The following is an 8723-nucleotide window of genomic DNA, read 5'->3' as shown; positions in this document are numbered from 1 at the left end:
ATAAAATAATTGAGATAATAATCCATAGGAGCCCCCTTAAATAATAAAACTTGCCTAATTTTATAATCTTTTCCTTTACGAACGAGAATAACCGCGTTTGATTTAGAATATCCCCTTAAAATATCTAAAAAGGTAATGTTTTCAGATTCTTGAGCTCTTAATCCCGTATAATAAATTAAAAATACTTTATGAACGTGATCTGGATTTTTACAAGTTTCCCACATGTGATATAAAGCCAACGCAATTTCAGCGTGATTAAATTGAGGTTTATTGTTATACCTGATAATATTTAAATCTTCTTCATCTTCATCATCATCATAATTATCATCATTACCACCATTATTTTTTTGTTTTTTTTTCATCATTGTTCCTAATTTTGGTATTTGCGCTTCTTCTCCCAAAGTAGGAACAATTACATTTTTATTCAAAGTACGAAGTTCTGTGACGATTGTTTGATAACTTTTCTCCCCATTCATTAAAAAGTCGCTATATTTTAAAACTAAATCTGGAGTTATCGGTGCTTCTGCACCAGTATTTGCGAGTTTAAATTCACCAAATTTAGTCATTACTGATTTATAATTTTTTTTTGTTTCTCGACTCAATATTTTTCTTGGACGCGTAGGTAGGAATACTTTATACGATCTACCCGTTATAGGATTTATATTATAATTTAATTGGGGCGCGGTAAAACTTGTAATCATTTTTTCGATATCATTTTCATTGAAATATTTTGATAGAGATTTTATAATTTCTTTCATGTCAACATTTTTTATATATTACGAAAAATATTTATAAAAATAATAAAAAAATATAATAAATTTCTATCACCATCACCACCACCGTTGGAAATGTACCTTTTTTTAATAAAAAAAACGTGATATTGAGCCTGATTTACTACATCCAAATTAAATGGGTTAAAAACTGAACAAGTTATTATTAAATTATTATTATCATCATCATCATCATATTTAAAAAAATTTTCATAAATGAGAATAGAGGTATTCATAGATTCAATACTCAATGATAATTCCCTGTTGCTGTATGTTCCATACATTGATAGGAATGGATAAAATGTAGATGATAATTTTTGGGAAATGATAATGATTATGATGAGAATAATAAAAAGAGTGAGGAGGAGGAATGGAAGAGGTTTGGGACAAACGAGTCTCTTTTCAGCATTGTATAATGCTAAGAATATTTTGGCTTGTTAATTTGTTAGGATGGTAGTGTGATACTAGTTCAAATGACAAGGTTTTTTTATATATATTTTGTTTCGGAAGCTTTTTTAAAGCATATGATATCTTTCCCCTTCCAACTAATGGTCTAGTCAAAAGAGAAATAAAATTTTGCATTTATTTAAAATCATCAAATGAATAAATTACCATCATCAATATTTTGACTAATTTAGATTTGTATCTAAAATTATTATCAGAAATAAGTTCAAGCAGAAATTTGAATTTTGAAAATGCGTGAATCCTTATGAACGCAAAACCTACAAAATAGAAAATGAAGTATTTTGGGGTAAATGTAAATGAGAAACAACCCATCATAATTCCGCTTAGTAATGGATTTGTCGCTTTTAATAAAGGTTTGTATAAGACTACTAAAAAAATGACATATAAAAGGAGTTTTAATATTTCCTACAGGGGCCCAATACATGTCTTTTCCTATAACGCTGTTATTATTATTATTCATTATTATTAGTAAAAATGATAATATTATCATTATTATTTTTTATTATATAATAAGTTTTTCATTTATTTTTATATTTATATATATATATTAAGAAAAATGATCATTCTTTAGTATTTATTTTAAAAAAATATATATATCTTTTATAATTTTTTTTATTTTTTATTTTTTTATATATTAAATATATATATATATATATATATTAAAATATAAAAAAAATTTTAATAATAATAATAAAATAATGGATGAATATCTTCAAAATGAGCTAAATAGGCATAAAAAAGCGTTAAATGGTTTAATCAGTAATGCTAAAAAAGAATCTGAAACAAATGTCATTATTATTTATTGTTTTATGATTTCTTTATTAATATTATATCTTATTATTTTAAATTAAACATTTTAACGAGTATGGGCCTTTACTCATTTTACTTTATTAATAGACAAAATATTATTATACTAATAAACTCACTCTTATAAATTAGACATTTTAAATACATGATTCTTGTAGATGAAAATTTTTTGTATATAAAAAATGAATCCTAATAGTAGTATACTTACTACAACTGAACCTGGTGGTGATAATAATAATAGCTATATAACTACTACTAGATTCAGAAAACATGATGATGATGATGAACATAATAATAATAATATTTTCAGTAGCGTTTTTACAGTAATTTAAAAATGGAATTTTGTTCGAGTTTTATCACGCTGCATGTATCATTGCCTTCTCTATCATGTGTATTTTATTGGCATTTACTTACAAATAATACAAAAAGCCATTTTCTTGTTTTGTTTTTTGTCTGCCATTTTTACCTATGTTTTGAAAAATACGAGATCCCGATGATTGATTATTTTAATATATATAATTAAATAAAATTTTAAACTTTTATCATTATTATTATTATATATTTAAAAAATTTAAATAAAAAGAGATTTTAAAACACAATAATGAAAAATATATGAAAATCTCAATTTATATAATAATAAGTAACAATAATATAAAAATATATATACGAGGTGAATATATATATATATAAAATAAGAATGTTACGTACATCTATAATAGCAAGGAAAGGAAATTAAGGAATAACGATTTATAATCTAACAAATTTAAAAATAAGAACAACAAGAACAAGAATACATCAAACATCATCATTACCATTGTTGGAATAAAAGGCGGTTTAATGTATGAATGGTAAAATTATCGGCATTTTTTGTTTTAGTATTTGTGTAATGGTTGGTTTTACCGCTATTATTATATATGGTTTGTCAATCAAAGAAAATAATGATATTAATAATAATAATACCACCGCCGCCATGTTAATCAAAGAAAATAATAATACCACCACTACTCCTCCTCGGGATGTGTATTCTACAATTATTGTTACTAAACTCAAAAAATACCAAAATACCACCACCACTACTGACAAATTTATCATCTCTCAGCATATTTAATAAAAGTAATGATACTAGTAATAATATTATTCAACCTACACCACAATAAGAAGTTGATGATAAAAATGATAGATATAAGAATAATAATAATAGTTTATGCCAGCCTCAGGCAATATATATACCTTGGAAACAAATTCGACTATATTTGAATAAATACTTGCAAGGTACAATACCTGGAACTTGGATTGGGCAACCATTAAAAGTGATGCGCTGTAATGATTATTTAGGCCCCTGTACTAAATACGGGTTTCATTGTATCGTTGATGAAGAAGAAAAATTCGAAACGCAACTACATATTAATTCATTTATCGAGAAACGAACTTTTATTATGACGTTAAATTTTATCTAATATAAAACTTGTAAATGTCAGATTTATTAAATGTGAGTAACGACATCATAATACAAACACCCTATATTTACAAATTTATTGATGAGGAAATTTTTAAACGAAAAATAAAAAATAAAAATATAAAAAATTATAAAAAGAAATTTGAGATTTTTAGAATTTTTTCTTATTCTTATTATTTATACTTTATATATATATAAATAATAATATGAATAAGAATATATAATAAAATAAAAAGAATAAAGAAATAATATATAGAAAAATACAAATATATTATTATTATAAATAAAAAAACAAATAAAAAATACTTACATGAGTTGATCCAAAAAATAATGATGTATATACACACACACTTTACACTATCACTGTCACAACAATACTAATTAAAAAAAAATTTATCTTGTACTTTCATATGAAATTAATAAAAATTATATTTATTTTTCAAAGTTTTTTATATAATAATGATGATGATAATGTATATAATGTTTTTTCTTGAATGAAAAATATATATAAGAATAATAAAATAACTTTGTTGTTTTTATTTATTTACATATATATATTAAAAAATATACAATGATCACAAATAACATTTATTATGCAAACTGAACTCGAAAACAAAAAAATTATTACATGATACATCATAAGAAATGAAAAAATAAATGGGGTTTATAGACTTTTAAGATTCAATTTGTTTAATTTTATTATTTTTAATAGTATTTTGTTAGTGAAAAAATTAAAATAAATATCTTAATCACCGGTTTTATCATTTTAAGTTTTTATGTTTGAAGCTTTATCCAACCTATTCATCTTTAAAACATATTATATAAAAAAAATACATTAAAATTAATTAACACATCAATACCACCGCAACTGAGATCTGCTGAAAAATTTGATGAGATGATGATGATGATAAAGTAGGAGATGAAATAATAAATATTTTATTATAATCTTTAAAATTCAAGTGATGCTTTTATTTACTAAAAATAATTCTCATCACTAAAACACTTTCTTTTATTATTATTATTATTATTTTATTATATTATTACAACTATTACTTTTGTGTGATATTTTATTAGTCAAAAATTTGTAATTCATTATTTTATTATTATTATTATTTTTATCATCATTATCATCACTTTCATATTCACTATCATCATCTGGCGTTACCAATTCTTTCCCCATTTCCGTTGTTGTTGTTGTTTCTTCTTCTTCTTTACTTTTATCATTTTCTTTTTGTGATAATGAATACCCTTTTGTCGTTACTACTACTTCTTTCTCCTCATCTTCATCTTGGGCATCATCGTTATCATTTTCGTATTCGCTGTCATCATTCGGTGCCACGTTTCTTCTCCTTTCCTCCTCATCCTCATCATTATTATTATATGTTTCTTCTTTCTTATAAATTTCATTTTCATTATTATTATTAATAATATTATTTTGATCTTCTATTGAAATTGGAATAATATATTTTTGATGATATTGTTCTTCTTCTTTATCCTCCAAATCATCATCGTCCTTCTTTTCCCATTGATGATGCCGTATTGTTACAAAGCGGTGGTAATAAAATGATGATATTAATGGTATATCATTAGATGGTATAAATTTTTCTTTTCGTTGTTGTTCTTGTTGTTGATGATGATGATGATACTGTTGTTGTTGAGACCATTGTATATTTTTCAACTGTTCATTTTTTAAAGATTTTTCATTACCTTCTCCTCTTTCAATATTATTATTATTATCATCATTATTATTATTATTTATCAAAATCTTTTTAATAAAATAATGTAATCCAAATGATACTGAACAACACAAAATTGTTTTAAGGATTAATTCAAAGGCGCTGGGGGGTTTAGATACTGCTATTTGTGTTTATGTTATTTTATCAGAGAAATCTATTATTATTTACTTTTTATGATCTAAATTTAAAGAAATAATTTCAGAAAGATGAATTATTTATTTATGATGAGAATCTATATGTCTGAGTTTTTTATCGTTTGTTTTAGCAGTTGAATAATATATTTAATGTCAGAAAGCAATGTTATCAACATTATGTTCTTTGATCATTTCTCAAGTTAAGTCACAACATACATTTAAAATTGTTTTATATATTATCTACGCTATTTCACATAAAATATTTTGTAAATATTTAATTAATTTTATATTTTGTAAAATTTTTTCTTCTGATAATGTATTAATTTTATCATCACTTATTTGAGTTCCAAAAAGATGTTTAATAATATTACTTAAAGCTTCATTTTCTTCTGATTTATCTTTAGTAATTTTCTTTAAAATTTCTTTAAATAATATTTTATTAATATTGTTTTTCTTCAAAGAATGGAATAATGATAGGGTAGTAGTAGGAGGATCGGTAGACATTTTTTAATTTTACAACCTTAACAAAAATATTTTAAATAAAAAATTATATAATGTATATATTTATTAAAAAAAATAAAGTATAATAAAGAAATATATATATATTATATAATATATATATATATATATACATAATAATTATATTAAATAAATAAAGGGTTATTTATTTTTTGAATAAGATTTTTAATATTATTATTTAGAAAAATTATATAATGAAAGATTTTAAAGATTAATTAATAAAGTTATTTTTAGAAAATAAAATGTTTTTTTCAAATTATTTTTAATAATAAATTTATTTATATTAACAATATATTTTATATATATATGAATATATTTTATTAATATATATATATATATATATATATAAAATAATAATAAAATAATTATTTTATATATATATTAATAAATTTTTATATATATAAAATGAGGATATGGGAAATGAGGATGAGATATAAAACTAAAACACAATGAGATCATGCATTCTGATAATAAAAGAAGAGGAGTGAAGGAGAGAACTGTGACAAATTTCTTCTTCTTAAGAGATTTGAAAAAATCATTACGATGCACGTCCCATTAGAAATACAGAAGAAGGGGAGGGAAGGAGAAGCAATACGACAACAACAGCAGCCATTTACAACATTGATTATCCATCATCAATTTATTATCACCATCAACAACAATTGAGGAGATGTTGTAACAAACAATTTTGTGTATTTTTGTTTAACTGTTGTTGTAATGATTTTCTATATTGTCATGTATCATCAGAGACCAAGTATCAATATCGCCATTTTATTAACAATAATGATACTAATACATAATAACAAATGAATTTATTACAACAACAATTACAGTGGTGATGATGATTCTTTACTAAAAATGAAATGATTCCAGATCATCAACAGAATACAGGAAGTAAGCACACGCGAAACAAATTCGGTGATGATGAATTTGTTACAAAATAACAACAACAGCAGTGGAAACAACAACTATCAGCGTGAAAACTACCGAGGAGGATATATTAACAACAACATCAATAATACTAATAATTAATGATGAATCTAATAATGCCAGTGGTGATTCTTTTATCAAAAATAATAAAAGTGTATTAAAGAAAAAATGATACTTAAAACAATGATGATGATGATGAATTTGTTATAACACCAACAAATAGTGAAGAAAGTGATGATGATGACGCAAAGGATTATAATGATAATAATAATACTACAGTAATTGATGATGGTAATAATAATAATAAGGTTTTTTTTTAGTTACCGATACAATTCCTTCATTCTTTTTATCATCATCATCGTCATCATCATTGTCATCAGAATTATCGACAATGATTGATGATGATAATATAATAAATAATGACAATTTAAATAATAAAGAAGAAAATAATCGTACAGTTGATTATTATTATGATGAAAATAATAGTACAGTTGATGATTATTATGTTATTTATGATGATGATACAACAACAACGCCAACGAAGACAAATAATCTTCTAAATAAATATTTAAAAATTATTATTCAAGAACAGAGAATATGTTTATCACCAGAAAAAATAAAAAATTATATAAAATTACAAAACGATGAAATAGAACCATTTATTAAATATTGTAATGTGAATAAAACTGGTTGTAATGAACAATTTAATAAAACTTGGCCCCATGAATGTTATAATGATGATGATGATGAATGGGGACGCAAAGAGAATTCTGTATTCTTTTTAAAACTCACTCAACCTTCAAAATGAATTAAAAATCTACACACTAAAGATATAACAATATCAATATCATGTAAAGAAATGATAATAATAATAATAAACTGGTCAACTTTTAAATATTCATCATCATCCTCTTTCCAAAATTTAATAAAAGTTCAAGTAATTAATAATAATAATTCAACAAATGTAAATTAATAATGTTTGCAAAGATTATCAAACTGTGAGTACTTTTATCATTATGAATTGAAATAGATAAAATTGTTAATATATTTTAATAAAATAATATAAAAATCTTGTTGTAAAATTAAATGTTAAAGTAAAAACTATTAATAATAATAATTATTATTTTTAATAAAATGTATATAGAAAAATTTAAAAATATAATAATAATAATAAAAATTCATGTATAAAAAAATATATATATATCTAAATAAATAAAAAATAAAATGAGAAAATCTTTATTTTATTTGATTAAAATATACATATAAAATTTTTTTGATAATTAAAAAATGGGTAAATTAATATCATTAACTGCTGGCATTGTTCTGTTATTAACAACAATAGTAGCAACTACAACAACAACAACTGATGATGCCATTGACGATGTTGTTACACAACAACCAATTAATAAGAGTAAAAGTGATGATGATGATGATTATTTCTTTTCTGAAATTGTTATACCTATTAGTAATGAAATATCTTTAAAACCCTCCAAAAAATACAAGTTGAAAAATAGCTTAAAAACCAAATGGTTATTAGATTATAAAATGATGATGTGTTCTATTCACAAGTAATTCATCAGCTATACACATATTATTACTAGCTGATCTCCCATCTAAGGCTCGTTCGCGCAACCTGGAATTTATTATCCAAGATGATAAAAATTTTGAATTTAATTATTACAGTGAAACTTCTTTACTACAAGAAGAAAAAGATGCGAAAGCAAAAGGAATTAAAAGCATTTCTTCTTCTTCTTCAGAATCATCTCTTCTTTATCCCCACACGAAAATAAATATTGATAAATGTTCCAACCGCAAAAATCGTAAAGATTTGAAAAACATTACTATTAGTTTGGATACAAAACCTGATATTACGTACGGAAATGTATTAGAAGATGATGATGGGCCA

This window comes from Macrobrachium rosenbergii, chromosome 55 (assembly GCF_040412425.1).
Source record: "Macrobrachium rosenbergii isolate ZJJX-2024 chromosome 55, ASM4041242v1, whole genome shotgun sequence".
Lineage (NCBI taxonomy): Eukaryota > Metazoa > Arthropoda > Malacostraca > Decapoda > Palaemonidae > Macrobrachium > Macrobrachium rosenbergii.
Note: the sequence above shows the minus strand (reverse complement) of the source record.